Genomic DNA, 15,982 nt, shown 5'->3' with positions numbered 1-15,982 from the left:
CTGACCACTGGAACCTTTGAAACTGGAGTCTGATCCCTAACCCGCGTATCCACCACATACAATAAATATCCCACACACTCGTGCTGAATGTACTGTCGAACCCTAGCAGCTGAACAAAACCCTGATCCCACTCTGGTGCCCTCTCCATAAACAATTAGTTCTCCCCCACTTGGGGTTCGAACTATAACTCACTGACCCTCGCAATCTATCATGGCACCAAAGTGGCTAAGCCAATCCATCCCTACCATTACACACACTTCCCCCATGGTAATCGGTATCAAATCAATCGGAAAGGGCACCCTTAAAATCTCCAACTCGCACCCTCGATAAACCGAAGAAGCAGAAACTTTGTGTTCGTTGGGGATAGAGACTCGCAACGGACACTCTAGTTCTTCCACTAGCACACAAAACTCCTTACTGAAAGTATGAGATACGAAAGACCGACTCGTCCCCGAGTCAAATAAAACAAAAGCAGGCAAGGAATTCACTAAGAACGTACCTAACCACAGGTACAACTGATAAGCATAAAACATATGTAATAAATGAGATAAAGGATAGAAACATACCCCCAACCACATTTGGTGCTGCCCGAGCCTCCTTTGCGGTAAGCTGGAAGGCACAACCCTGAGCCTTCGGAGGATCTGCCCTAATTGGCCGTCCATCGGTAATCGTCAATGTAGACGGCGCTGGAGCCTGCGCCGGCCTGGATGCAAGTTGAGGACAGTTGGTCTTCACGTGACCAACTTGATGACAATGATAGCATATCCTCATATCCGATGCAGGGGTGGACTGGCGACAATCCCTTGCATAGTTCCCTTCCCTACCACACATGTGGCACCCACTACTAGCTCGACAGGATCCAGAATGACCCTTGCCGCACTCTCCACTAGTGCGGCCCTGCTGGATCTCAACCCTAGAATCATCGGTCTTAGACCGCTTTGGCGCCGGCTGCACCTATGCCGGAGTCCGACCTGCTCTCTCAGCTGCAACTCAATCTCAAGCTCCCGCCTCCTGGTGATCTCCTGTAACTCCAAAAGTGTATCACAACACTGAGTTGCCACGAACTGTCGAATATTAGTCTTGATCATGCTTAGATAACGGATCATCTGAGCTTGCTCAGAAGCAAACTCTGGGCAAAACAACACCCTCTCAGTGAACATACGAGTGATCTCCATCACCGTCTCCCAATCCTGCTTCAGCTCCAAGAACTCTTGAGCTAACCGTTCCTGCTCGACTCGAGGAATGAAGCGAGCACAGAACATATCCCGGAACTGCTCCCATGACACAACAGCCCTCTGCTCGTCTAAATACAACCTAGTTACCAACCTCCACCAGTCCTTTGCCCCAGACCTTAGCAAGTTTAGGGCACATCTGACCCTCTGGTCAGTAGGACATAAGCATGTGAAGAAACACCCCTCCACGTCAGACATCCACCTCATGGATTTGATGGGGTTCTGAGCCCCATCAAAAGTAGGGGGCTTTGTTTTGTCGAAGTCCCAATACTGAAAAGCCCGACTGGCTCCCAACCCTGCCGCGGATACAACTTTTGAAGCTGCTGTGGCAGCCGCCTTAGTGAGGGCTGCGTAACGATCATCGAAATACTCCACCATAGCGGTCTTAATAGACTCGAACATTTCAGGAAATTTGGCTCGGAACAACGTAACAACCTCATCGTGCAGGATCTTTCGGATCCTGTAATCCATCTCATCTGGCTGATAGTCTCGGGCGCTGTCGGCGCCCCCTGTCCGCCCTCTCCCTCTCCGTCTCCTGATCCCGAATCGGATCCAGTTGCAAAGCGCCTGGTTATCACCATTCTAAAACATAACACAAGGTATCAGATAATTCATACAAATAACTGGGAACCAACTCCCGACAAAACCTAGGGGTTGTGACTTCCTTGCTACGCGTATGTGTCCTGTGCTTTCCGTAGTATGGGCCCATACTACCTTCCATACCTACCCATATTTGTCCCACGTATCATCACAACGCCCTAACAATACACATAATCATATCGAGCACTCAAGCCTCACTCCTAAAGGAAGGCTAAATGCCTCGAAGTCGGCGGACTCATCCCAAACAACCTATCCACCCATGAAACTTCTACCAACCTTGCAACATTAGTGTGCGCTAGCCATACATAATGCTGGACCCTATAGAATTTCGAATATCCAATACTACCCTAAGCTCCCAATCAGACAAGAACATAACATAAGCCCAAATAAAACATTCTCAGGCTATAAGATTTTAATTACGTATGACCATGATACACACACAAGTAACTATAGTAAGGATGTCAATTTCATGTAAGGAAAACCCTAGGCTAGCAGGCATCATGAAGTCAGGAAATTCTATCATGCAATTCCTGAAGATCCCTAGCCTAGTACTAGCATGTTGTTCTAACATATCACAATATCAATACTGGATGGTATTTTGGGGTCTATCCGCGAGCTCTGGTTGATCGGACACTGCGTCCTCCTTTATCATTTGAAGACCATTTTAGAAACCATTTTAAAATCTTTCCCTAATTTGAGACTAGATTCACACGAGTGTTCCTCCAATTCACTCAAACCAAGGCTCTGATACCAACTTGTGACACCCAAAAATTCAAACCAATTTAAAATTTTAAAACATTTCAAACCATTAAAATCATTACAACTTTGTTTTCAAATGTATAATATCAGATTTTTTCCCAGAGACATAGATAAAACATGAGGAGCTGTATGATCATGTCATCACCTTGCCGCGATCCCCTGATGTACCTGAAACAATAAACTGAAACTGTAAGCCCGAGAGCTTAGTGAATTCCCCTAAAATACCAACCTCACAAAACCATACTCATAACATAACAACAAATACAAAACATCATGCATGATGAGCCTTCAGCCTGACTGGACCGCCTCACAGGCCTTCAGTCTATCTGGACCGCTCTCCGAGCCTTCGGCACGTTTGGACCGCCTCGCCGGGCCTTCAGCCTATCCGGACCACTCGCTGAGCCTTCAGTCTGACTAACATACCCTTCGGGGTCTGTAGTCTATCCGGACCGCCCTGGGTATGTTGGCCTTCAGCACAAAGCAAGACCGCCTCAACCCAACCCCCAATCAACAAACATGTGCACATACATATCACACGCTAGCATATATAACAGTCAATCGATCTAACATATCAAATAGCATAGCAACATCTTATAACCAGGATACCGAACTAACCGGTCACTAACATAGCAACATCCTATATTCCAGGATATTGACCTAACCAGGTCACTAAGCATATCGCCATCCTAACTACCAGGATGTAAATCAATAAGAATAACATGCAATAAGCCCGGATACCAATCCAATAAGGGTCGGCATTGGTGCCTTAGATGTTGTTGATATAGTAAGGAGAACTCACCTCGCAACTAACGTCTGAAATTAGAAAGCTTCAACTCCTGGATCACCAACACGAACTTCACTACCTATAGATACCATAAAATCCTCTTTCATAAATCTCCAAATTACCAGAATACCCTCAGAAGTCAACTGGTCAACTCATGGTCAAAATGAAAGTCCACAGTCAAAGTCAACAGTCCATGTTGACTTGACTCGTCGAGTGAAGTTCACCTACTCGTCGAGTCCTTCCTGAACTTGAGAAGTCGTGAAATCCTTGATTGGCTCGTCGAGTTCTCCATTAACTCGGCGATTTCATACGTGTCCAAGAATTAGGAGAACCCTAGTCGACTCGCCGAGTCTTCTAACGACTCACTGAGTTCAAGGAAAACTTCAATGGACTCGCCGAGCTATTCATCCAACTCGTCGAGTTCATGGCCATCTTCATCAGGCTCGCCCAGTTGTTCATCCAACTCGCCGAGTCCTCGTAGACCTTTATCCATGCAGATGCTTTTTAAGCCATGGCAAGGCTCCAGATTATAGATCCAAGCTTCTAAGGTATGCTTAGCACGTAAAGTTGCAAACTTTACACACATGCAAGGTTCTAAAGGCCCTAAATGACCAATATATGCTTTTACACCTTAGGAGATTCTCATTCTTGCACAAGTTGGAAACTTTATGTACTAAGAAGCCTAAAGGAGCTCAGTTCTGAAGTTACACCTTCAGATCTGAGATTGCAAAGAAGAATAGCTTCCAATCATACTATGAAAACCAACTTCAGATATGAGATTGCATTAGCTTAACCATTAAGCACTTTTCCTCAAAGTCCTTCGTCCAAACAACTATAGAGGAGTTTCTAATACCAGATCTAACATAAATTTGGGTGCTTTATAGACATAGATGCCCATTGTATGTCTAGATTCCATTTTTAGGTTAAAAAGAGAAAAAGATTACCAAAACTCATGCAAGGCTACGAATCCCAACCAACATCTAGATCTACTAGATATATTGCTCATGGGACTTAGGAGAGTCATAAATTTACAACCTTTATCGCATCAAACCAACCAAACATCCCTTATGAACCAAAATAAGCTAATAAAGCAAGATATACAACCAAAGAATCATCAAGATGGAAACTTGAGGACTTAAAATGGTCCAGACAGTGATTCTAAGGATGTGGAGGAGTTTTTGATTGATATTTTGGCTAGCACATTCTTCTTATTCCTTTATAATGTAACCAAACACCATAAAAAGCTCAATGTCACACAAGGGAGGCTAGGGTTAGGGTTTCTGATATTGAGAGGGTGGTGGAGGCTAAAAGATCATGATACCCTAGCCATAATGTCCTTTATATAGGGCCCAAAGCCCATGAATTAGGGTTTCTCCAAAGTTGGTTGCCACATCGTGGAACCGATTGCCACGGCGTGGCAGTTCATTTAAAATGGGTGTTACAACTCTCCCCCACTTAAACTTGATTTTTTCCTTGAAATCCGTCTTGGTCAGAATCTTTGAAAACAATGCTAGCATATTCTCTAAGCTCGATCTAACCAATTCAAAATCAAGACATCTTATAAAGAAAACTTGAGAGACCACTTGGAAACCCATAGCTGCCAACAACAACCCATTAACTTGAATGTACTTGACAACAACAACTATCTTTCTCTACCTAACTGCAAGACCCCAAGTGAAAACTTCTCGAAAACTAGAACTACAACTAACTCCATCAATAAACTCCCAAAACTAGAAACCCATCCGTCTAAACTCCAGAAGCCACACTCTAAGACTGATGATCATCCACTCATCGTGCCTACCCTTAATATCTGACTAGGAACACCACCAAAACATGCAGAAGGAATACTTCAAAACATATTGATCATGAATTTCGACCAATCCCAAATCCGGAACCTGTGTTCAAAAACCTTAAATACCTAGTTGACTTCCTGAAAAGTCATCACAACCCTACTCCTCCCACAAGCATAATGATGGTCCATCCAAAAATTTCATGTTGTATCCAAATCCCTTATCATCTCAGGTGTACATCCACCTTAAAAATCAATCAAGACGTCTATAATAAACTTCATGACTCGAAATTTCAAAACCAACACCCAACACTGATGACCAGCCCCTAATAAACTACCCTCAAGAAAATAGGTTCCATGGTAACTAACCCCCCCGACTCCTTGAAATTAACTAACACCCAACCATGGAAATAAGACTAACGACCCGAGACCTAAGAGTCTCAATCAAATGACTACCAGGTCCTACCCTCATGAATCATATAACTAATGGTTCACGTTATGTCATGACACCCTCTAACCGCTAGAACTATAAGCTCAGGATACTACACCGTTCTTTTTGTCATTCCATCATTGTCCTGAAAACTCATGACCAGTACCACATGGGATTAAAGGTATTCAACCATCAACCTACTGAATTGCAGTATCCCACACAATATCCCTCTTAACACAACACGATCCACACCTTCTATAATGCACAAATCCCTTCACAACACACACCGCTTACCAACGCAAAATCAGACGAAATCATGATTGCACGAATCCAACAATTGAGATAGGTAGTTGTAATCTTGCAACAATTTAAAGGCTACTAACCAAGTAAGAACCATATCAACAAATTAGGACCCAATGTTCTCATGTTATCATACTCCGTCCGCATACACCTCCTTCATGACCATACTTGATGAACTACCATGATATATATGCTCAAGGGAGCTCATAACCAACCCTAGATCGATCTACTATATTCCTTCTTTCTTACAACCTTACTCAGAGGGTGTGGTACCAATAGATATAACCAAAATGATGAACCTAAACTACTAATAGAAACCTCCTCATGAATAGTCGAAACAAAGACCCCACACCTTGATTGAAGCAGAACACCTCCTACCAATATGCAACTTACCTCGATAAAAATTCCGATATTATTCAGTAAAGATGTTAAGACCCCATTCGGGTTAATCCATATACCAACCATGCCAACGCAACATGTCAAAACCGGATTCTGCATTGATCCAAAGCCATAACTGAAAACTAAACAACGTTGCTAACGTTGCCCCAACATCCGAACTTCCAACTGATAGGTTTTAAGCACTATAACATTCCTATGGTGTACATGCAACCCTAATTCTTTGGATCTAGTTTTTTTCACAAGTTATACATGCAATTATAGTCATCCAAAGCATGAACCCTAACTAGCATACAAGTTTTGACATTTGTAACATAAAAACCAAGTTAGATGAATAACTTTTCCTTGTAACTTGTAGATTGAAACGACCCAACATATGACCCAAAATTTTTTGTTGTAATAATACTAGAATCACATCATATATAATAAAACCACGTAAAGAGCAACTCAAATGTCATAGTACTGTGTCAAACAATTATGTATCAATCATCGTAACATCCCAATAAACTCCCAGGATAAACTGAAGCTGTGGTGTGTGCAATGTCATCAACCCGAGCTCTTCCCTTTGCTTGTAGAAGTACCTGAAACCAAAACTGAAAACTATAAGCACGAAGCTTAGTGAGCTCTCCCAAACTACCACATACCATACAATAACATATAAAGCATATACTGGGCCTTGCCCACTGCATCGGACCTAAATCTGGAGACGGCATCGGATCGAAGTTCGGAAACTGCATCGGACCGAAGTTTGGAACTAACCAAGGCCTTGCTTCTGCATCAGACCGACGTCTGGAACTAACCACAGCCTTGCCCTTTGCATCGGATCAAAGTCCAGAAACTGCATTGGACCGAAGTCCAGAAACTGCATTGGACCGAAGTCCAGAACTGACTGGGACCTTGTCTCCTGCATCGGACCAACGTATGGAAACTGAATGAGAAAAACATAGCATATCATAAACACATCAACTAGCATAAACACATATACTGCATACTGCATCGATCCAAAGTACAGAACACATAACACAAGACATGCTTGAATCACAAAGACATCAAGCATACTAAACTACTGCATCAGACCAAAGTTCAGAACTGACTGCTAACTAGACGGGTCGGCATTGTGGCCGTAGACCCGTTCCCACTAGATGGAAAACTCACCTCGTAATACTGGCTGCTGAGATGTTAACTCTAACGCTCGCTAGCTGCTGCTCCAGAACTGTCCGGCTACAATTCCACAAAACACTAGGTCAGGTACTGATAACTGAACTGAGGGTATAAAAAGCATTTTACCCCTGATCAAAGTCAAAGTCCCTAGTCAAGGTCAACAGTGCATGTTGACCTTAACTCGTCGAGTACCCGAAACTTCTTCCCACTCGCCGAGTTTGAAACATCCCAAAATACGACCCAAAAAATTTTGTTTAATAATTACTAAAAACACCATGTTAACATCATAAAGTAAAACTCGCAAGTCAATATCTCAAAACAATAGAAAGCTGTATCAAGATTGTATCAAATCACATCCATGAAAGCTAAAAAAACAACTCCCAGGATAACTGAAGCGGTGGTGTGTGCGCTGCCATCATCCCGAGCTCTTCCCTTTGCATGCGGAAGTACCTGAAACCAAAACTAAAACTGTAAGCACAAAGCTTAGTGAGATCCCCCAAACTACCACATACCACATAATAACATATAAACACATAATGGGCCTTGCCCATTGCATCGGACCGAAGTCCAAAAACTGCATCGGACCGAAGTCCGGAACTAACCAGGGCCTTGCCCTCTACATCGAACAGAAGTTCGGAAACTGCATCGGACCAAAGTCCGAAACTGACTGGGACCTTGTCCCCTGCATCAGACCGAAGTCCGGAATTAGCTGCATCGGACCGAAATCCGGAATCTGACTGAGCATATCATAGCATAGCATAAACATATCAAGTAGCATAAGCACATAAACTGCATACTGCATCAGGCTGTACCCCAGAACACATAATACATAATTCCTGTCTGAGCCACGAAGGCATCAAACATACTAAAACTGCGTTGGACCGAAGTCCAGAAACTACTACTAGCTAAACGGGTCGGCATTGTGGCCTTAGACCCGTTCCTACTGGAAGGAAACTCACCTCGTGACACTAACTGCTAAAATCCTGAATAAGAAATCCCTGACGGCTGCTCCGGCTGCTTCCCAACTATAATGGAAAATAAACGCTAAATCAGAATAGGGATTCCTCTATGGGTAAAATGACCATTTTACCCTTACTATGGTGTGGGACACAACATGGTCCAAATCTTAATTCCTTCTAAGTCCATCTATGGCCCCACTATAGGCCCACTAATGGCCCAATTTGCTATATTGGGAGTAAAATCCTTTTATTGGGCCTTACACAAGCCCAATACCAAAACTTTGGTCCTCAGCATCTGAATTCTGATGGGCCATAAAGGCCCAAGGACACTAAGCCTGAAACCCATCCCACACCGAGGCCCAACACTTGAAGCCCAAATTGGTGGCGTACGCGGGGCGTACACCAAGGTACGCTAAGCGTACTGGCTGGTGGTCTGTACGCGGCGCGTACTTCCTTGTACGCCCAACGTATAGCCTTGTTAAGCCAACTTTTCATTAAGTGATTAATGATCCGATCTAGAAGCTACAACTCCAGATCCTAAGCTTATTCAATGACTTAAGCCATAAAGTTGCTTACTTGATGGCTTACAAGTCTCATAAAGACTCAAACTCTCACAAATAACATTCTACTTCCATAAAACCAACTAGATCTCATGCATGGTTCCAAATAAGCCTCAAAGATCGAAACTTTACTGCTATGGGGACACTTGAGCTTCAAGGATAGCAATCCTAAGCTCCAAAAACGAAGTTGTAAGATAAAGGTTCCTCCTTTGGACCTAAAAAGGTCCAAACTTCCAAAACTCCTAGATCTAAACTTACAAGAGGAAATTTGAAAGCTTTATACCTCTTTTGAATGCCAAATGAAGGAATGATCCCAGATCTATGAGCTCAGGGCACTCAAGTTCTCCTTCTTCCACTTCTCTTCTTCCTCTTCTTCACAAAAATAAGCTCAAAGATCAAACACACACAAGCAAGGAGCAAAGGGGATGGACTAGGGTTTCTCTGGGGTGAATGACAAGTGAGGACGCCAAATGGGAGGCTATAATGGGGTTTAAATACATCTCAAACCCTAAAATTAGGGTTTCCCCCTGGCCGTGTACGCTGGGCGTACACTATGGTACGCTGCATGTACGCCCCTCATCCATGCGATTCATTTAACCCTTTACGCCCAGCGTACAACTAGTTACGCCCCGTGTACGGCTTATGGGCAGACTACATCTTGGTCCACCAAAAGTCCACTCTCATAACTAAATCTATTATAGCCCAAAATAAAACTCGAGAATTAAATAAACTTATACCTCGGGAAAAACGATCGTTACAAAGTCACTGGGTGACTCGCCGAGTTCTTAGGATTTACGATCGAACCCTAAAGACTACTCGCCACGTTTCCTTCTAACAACACGATGCATACACATGCATTCATAACTTGGGGAAAACTCATCCGACTCGCCGAGTTTTTCTTCAACTTGTCGAGTTTATGGAAAGCTTCATCGGGCTCGTCAAGTTGTTCATCCAACTCGTCGAGTCTACGGCTATCTTCATAGGACTCGTCGAGTCAACCTTGTGACTCACCGAGTTCATGCTGTACTATTTTTCAACAGACATGATTTGAGCCATGCAGCGGCTCCAAATCATAGATCCAACCTTCTAGGGCATGCTTATCACGTAAAGTTGCAAACTTTACGAGCATGCATGGCTATAAAGGCTCTAAATGCTTATTTTAAGTTCTTCAAGGAGCTTCATGCTCAAAAGAGACCTCAATCATGACCAAGACTGAAACTTTATGCTTCTAGAATCCAAGGAGAGTCAAGATCTGAAGTTACAACTTCAGATCTAGCCCATAACTCATCTCATTAACTTAGCATTCCATAAAAGAAACCATAGAACTCAACCAATAGGAGAAATCTACAAGGAAATGGAGAATTGGGTACCTCTAGAAGATGATAACTGAGATAAGTGTTGATTCCCACACTCCACTTGCTCCAATCCCCTTCTCCTCTAAGCCTTCTCCCTCCTAAGATCCTCTTTTCAAGCTTAAACACACAAAGGGCACACACACACGGATTAGGGTCTCACAAGAGCTCTCTAGAACTATAAAGAGGCCCAAAGGGGCTAAGGTTCCTTTAAATAGGGTGTAAAACCCCGAGGATTAGGGTTTCATCTGCCAGCACCTACTCGCCGAGTCCCAATATGGACTCATTGAGTAGGTCACTTATCACTCGATCCCATCCTGCTGCTACTCGACGAGTAGGGCGACAAACTCATCGAGTATGCCTTAACCCAACAAATCTTATTCAAAGCATACCTGATAATCGGGGTGTTACAACTCTCCGCCACTTATTTTAGACTTCATCCTCGAAGTCTGTTGCAAATGAAACTGAAAACAATTCTGGATAGTGCTTTCTCATATTGTCTTCAGTCTCCCACGTCCACTCAGAACCCTTCCGGTGTTGCCACTGCACCTTCACCAACTGAACCACCTTGTTCCTCATGGTCTTCGTCTTCCGATCCAAGATCGCAACAGGTCTCTCGATATAATTCAGGCTGCTATCAACCTGAATATCCTCTAAGGGTACAACCGTTGACTCGTCTACCAAACATTTCCTCAGTTGAGAAACATGGAAAGTGTTGTGGATCCGGCTATGCTCTGCCGGAAGATCCAACCGATAACCAACTTGACCCACCTGGGCCAAAACCCTAAAAGGACCAATTAACCTGGGGCCCAACTTTCCCCTCTTTCGAAACCTGATAACACCTTTCCAGGGTGACACCTTCAGGAGGACCATATCGCCCACCTGAAACTCCAAGTCTAAGTGCCTCTTATCGGCGTAACTCTTTTGCCGGCTCTGCGCAGTCTGCAGTCTGCTACGAACCTGCTGGATCAACTCTGGGGTCTTGAGCACCACCTCGGTGCTCCCGATGACTCGCTGACCGACCTCTCCCCAACAAATCGGGGTCCTACATTTCCTCCTGTAGAGCATCTCGAAAGGAGGGCAGTCAATACTAGCGTGGTAACTGTTGTTATACGAAAATTCCGCTAGTGGAAGATACGTATCCCAACTTGATGGGTTTTGTACATAGGAACATTCCTATGTGTGCATACAAACCCTAATGCTTGGATCTAGGTTTCTCTAATTAAACATGCATTGAATCCAAGACTCCTAATGGCTAATTAGGTATAAGAACAATACAAAACCAGAGCTAGAAGCATACCTTGAAACACTTGTTTGATCTTCTTGTTCTTGGAGTTTTAGACTCACAATTGTCACTCCTCTAATGGCTTACAAACACCAACTAGCAAAGAGAATGATTTGAGAGAGAGGAGAGAGAAGGAAATTGGCCAGGGTATCCTTGCTGTAGAGGAGGTGCCGATTTCCCTATCCTAAGGGGTCTATTTATACTTGTAAGGCTCCTAGGGTTTCACCCTTAAACCCTAATTGGATAACTTAGACTCTAAGTAATCCTAATCCTTACCATAGATAAGCCATGGACGAATTGGAGGCTATCCCAAGCCCTAGAAATCGTCCAACCCATATCCTTTAAGGATTTACAGCCTAAAGTGTAACTATCAAACAATTGACAGTTTATACTCTCTTATTTAGTTAATCTCTTTAAGTCACCAAATTAATACTAATTAATCTATGACTTATATTAATCAAATAACAATATTATTATTCATTATATTATTCTCATAATATATTAATAATATATATTCTCTCATAATAAATCATCCTACCAAGTTGCTATGGTGAAGGCAACCCAAAAGGACCATGCACAATCGGGTCAAATACTTGCCTAATATAGTTGCAGCCTTAGACACTATTCCAACAGTCTCCCACTTGGATAAGTCTAGTAACTATATGCACAAGTACAATCCGATTCGCAATCGTAGCTCTCAAAGACGCTGTCAAACTCTGATCTAATCAATCTTGTCCTTCAGATAAGAGATCGTACAGTCCTCTGTTAGATATCATGCTGACAATTATATGGAATGATTAGTCTAGCATTTGGTTTCTCGATCTCCGATTAATTCAACATAGAACTTAATCGAACACATCAATTCAGTTCTGACCGGGCCCATCACATAAGTCAAATCAAATCATCAAGCGGCCGAGATATCACTTTTTCCTTCTTAGGATAAAAGTTATAGATAAACTTCGACTTATATGCATTTACTTATTCATTAACCAACTATACACAACAATGTATTTTATAACATTGAGTTACCAATGCGTTTTCGCATTATCAATGTACAATCAATTAGCAAATAACAAACCATATATCTAGGTTTTAAGACTATATGATATTATTGTCGTGCGATCACCCTTTTTATCACATTCCATAAGGTGATTCCAGCAAGCGCAGGTTTGTTCCAATGCTCAAAACTAGTTCATAAGCACTCATGAACGTTGCATCAATCTTTTGCTATGTCTAAAACCATTTAGACAATCTACACACCTATTCATGACAATCTTTATTCATATCTACTTCCGACATATGAACGATTGTGGACAATTTGAACAATTCGATTATTCTTAATAAACTCAATTATTCTGGAAGTCAAAACATGCAAAGTGAAACAATAGTTAAACAATTAACATAAGACAATAACATTACTTATAAATAAAACTCCTTTATTTAATCATCAAATGTTAATTACATTTATCTATTATACGTTTCTAATACTATCTAATCTATACTTATATCATCCTTCAGCCCAATACTCCTAGCATGCTGCAAATGCTTAACCCTACTCAGTCCCTTTGTAAGCGGATCTGCTGGGTTATCTTCAGATGATATCCTCTTCACTACGAGTTGTCCTTCTTCTACACGATGTCTAATAAAGTGATATTTTCTGTCGATATGTCATGATCTACCATGATCTCTTGGTTCCTTGGTCAAGGCAACCGCTCCTTCATTATCACAGAAAATCTCCATGGGCTCCTTTATGGCAGGTACAACTCCAAGATCACTAATGAAGTTCTTCAGCCATATTTCCTCCTTCGACGCTTTGCTCGCTGCAATGTACTCTGATTCGCACGTTGAATCAGCTACGGTTTCCTGCTTGGAACTTTTCCAAGTTACTGCTCCTCCATTCAGGGTAAAGACCCAGCCCGACTATGAACGGTAGTTGTCCCTATCGGTTTGAAAGATGGCGTCACTATACCCTCGCACCTTCAAGTCATCACTCCCTCCAAGGACTAAGAACCATTCCTTCGTCCTCCAAAGGTACTTAAGGATATTCTTCACCGCAATCCAATGGGATCTGCCAGGGTTCCCTTGATATCTACTAACCATGCTCAAAGCAAAGGCTACATCAGGGCGAGTACAAGTCATAGCGTACATGATTGAGCCAACTGCGGAAACGTATGGAACTCGGCTCATTTTAGCTATCTCGGCTTTGGTACTCAGACTTTGAATCTTACTCAACTTGGCATTACTTTGTATCGGTAATTCTCCCTTCTTCGAGTTTTCCATACTAAAACATTCTAGTACCTTCTCTAAGTAAGTGTTTTGACTAAGTCCTATTAGTCTCTTAATTCTTTCTCTTACTATCCTTATTCCCAAAATATAGGAAGCCTCTCCGAAGTCCTTCATAGCAAAACACTTCCCGAGCCAGGACTTAACCTCCTGCAGAGTCGGTACGTCGTTTCCTATGAGCAATATGTCATCGACATATAGAACGAGGAAGCTTAGTACACTCCCACTGGCTTTGACATATACACACGATTCATCTTCGCTTCGTACAAATCCAAACTCTTTGACTTTCTCATCGAAGCAAAGATTCCATCTGCGAGACGCTTGCTTTAGTCCATAAATGGACTTCTCAAGATTACACACTCTATTCAGATGCTTTGGATCCACAAACCCCTATGGCTGAGCCATGTAAACATCCTCAGCCAACTTCCTGTTAAGGAAAGCGGTCTTGACATCCATTTGCCAAATCTCATAATCATGAAATGCGGAAATAGCTAGCATCACTCTAATAGATTTTATCTTCGCAATTGGTGAGAAGGTCTCTTCATAGTCAACTTCGGGAGTTTGAGTAAAGCCCTTCGCAACCAATCGCGCTTTATATGTGTGTACCTTTCCATCCACGTCGGTCTTCTTCTTGAAGATCCATTTGCACCCAACGGTCTTACGTCCGGGCACATTATCAACCAAATTTCAAACTTGGTTATCATACATGGATTGGATCTCGCTATCCATTGCCTCTTTCCACTTTGCAGACTCCGAGCCTGCCATGGCTTCCTTATAGCTATTAGGTTCATCAAGGTTTATTAGTGTGCTATCACTAATATACGTTTCCCCTTCGGTAGTAATATGAAAACCATACAACTGGGGTTGAACTCTAACTCTTTCGGAACGTATAAGAGGTAATGATACGTCAATCGTTCAATTGGAGTTTCCTCCTCGGGTTGAGCGCCAGCGGTAGAGGTTCCTTCATCTATCGACTCTTGAATCTCTTCAAGATCGATTTGCCTCCCACTGTCTCCTTGGCCTATGAGATCTCGCTCTCGGAAAACTCCTCTCCTCGCAACAAAGACAACATTGTCCTTCGGTCTATAGAAGAGATATCCAAAGGATTTCTGCGGGTAGCCGATGAAAATACATCACTCACTACGAGGTTCGAGCTTGTCGTGAGTATCTCGTCTTACGAAAGCCTCGCAACCCCAAACCTTGATATGTGCTAACGAAGGAGCTTTCCCCGTCCACATCTCGTGAGGTGTTTTGGCAACCTTCTTAGTAGGGACTCGATTAAGGATATGGGTGGCAGTCTCTAAGGCATACCCCCAAAAAGAGATAGATAGCGAAGCACGACTCATCATAGAGCGAACCATGTCCAACAAGGTTCGATTACGCCTTTCTGCCACACCATTCAATTGTGGTGTCCTAGGTGGCGTCAATTGTGAAACTATTCCACACTCCTTGAGATAATCGTGGAACTCAAGACTTAGGTACTCTCCTCCTCGATCGGATCGAAGCATCTTGATCTTCCTACCCAATTGATTCTCCACTTCATTTTTGAACTCTTTGAACTTTTCAAAAGTTTCTGACTTTTGCTTGATTAAATAGATATACCCATATCAACTATAGTCATCGGTAAAAGTCACGTAGAAACGGTTTCCATCCTTCGTGGTAGATCTAAACGGTCCACACACATCTGTATGTATGTGACATCCCCAAAATCACGGCCAGAAAAGACCGGTTTTGTTTATACTTTATTTCAAAATCAGAGTTATCTTTAAAAAAAAAGGGTTGCGGAATTTGTCCCAAAACAATAATATGATAAAGATTTATCAAAAGCATTTCCTTAGAAATGCATTTCATTAAATTACTTGGGATGTCATGTTCGATACAGTACATAAGTATAAACAATACAATATAAGCCTTACTACATTATTTCATATCTATTTGCCTATATCCGTAATCCCTCATCCAAAACAACACATCTATGCTCATGCGCCACTACCTGTAATACATAAAACTGAGTGGGTCAGGCTTGGGAGCCTGGTGAGCACATAGGGTTTTCAACCCACAATAAATAACTTTATTAATTTCATCAATCAAC

This window comes from Lactuca saligna, chromosome 4 (genome assembly GCF_052625555.1).
Source record: "Lactuca saligna cultivar CGN05327 chromosome 4, ASM5262555v1, whole genome shotgun sequence".
Taxonomy (NCBI): domain Eukaryota; kingdom Viridiplantae; phylum Streptophyta; class Magnoliopsida; order Asterales; family Asteraceae; genus Lactuca; species Lactuca saligna.
The sequence above is the reverse complement of the archived record's forward strand: the minus strand, read 5'-3'. Positions refer to the sequence as shown.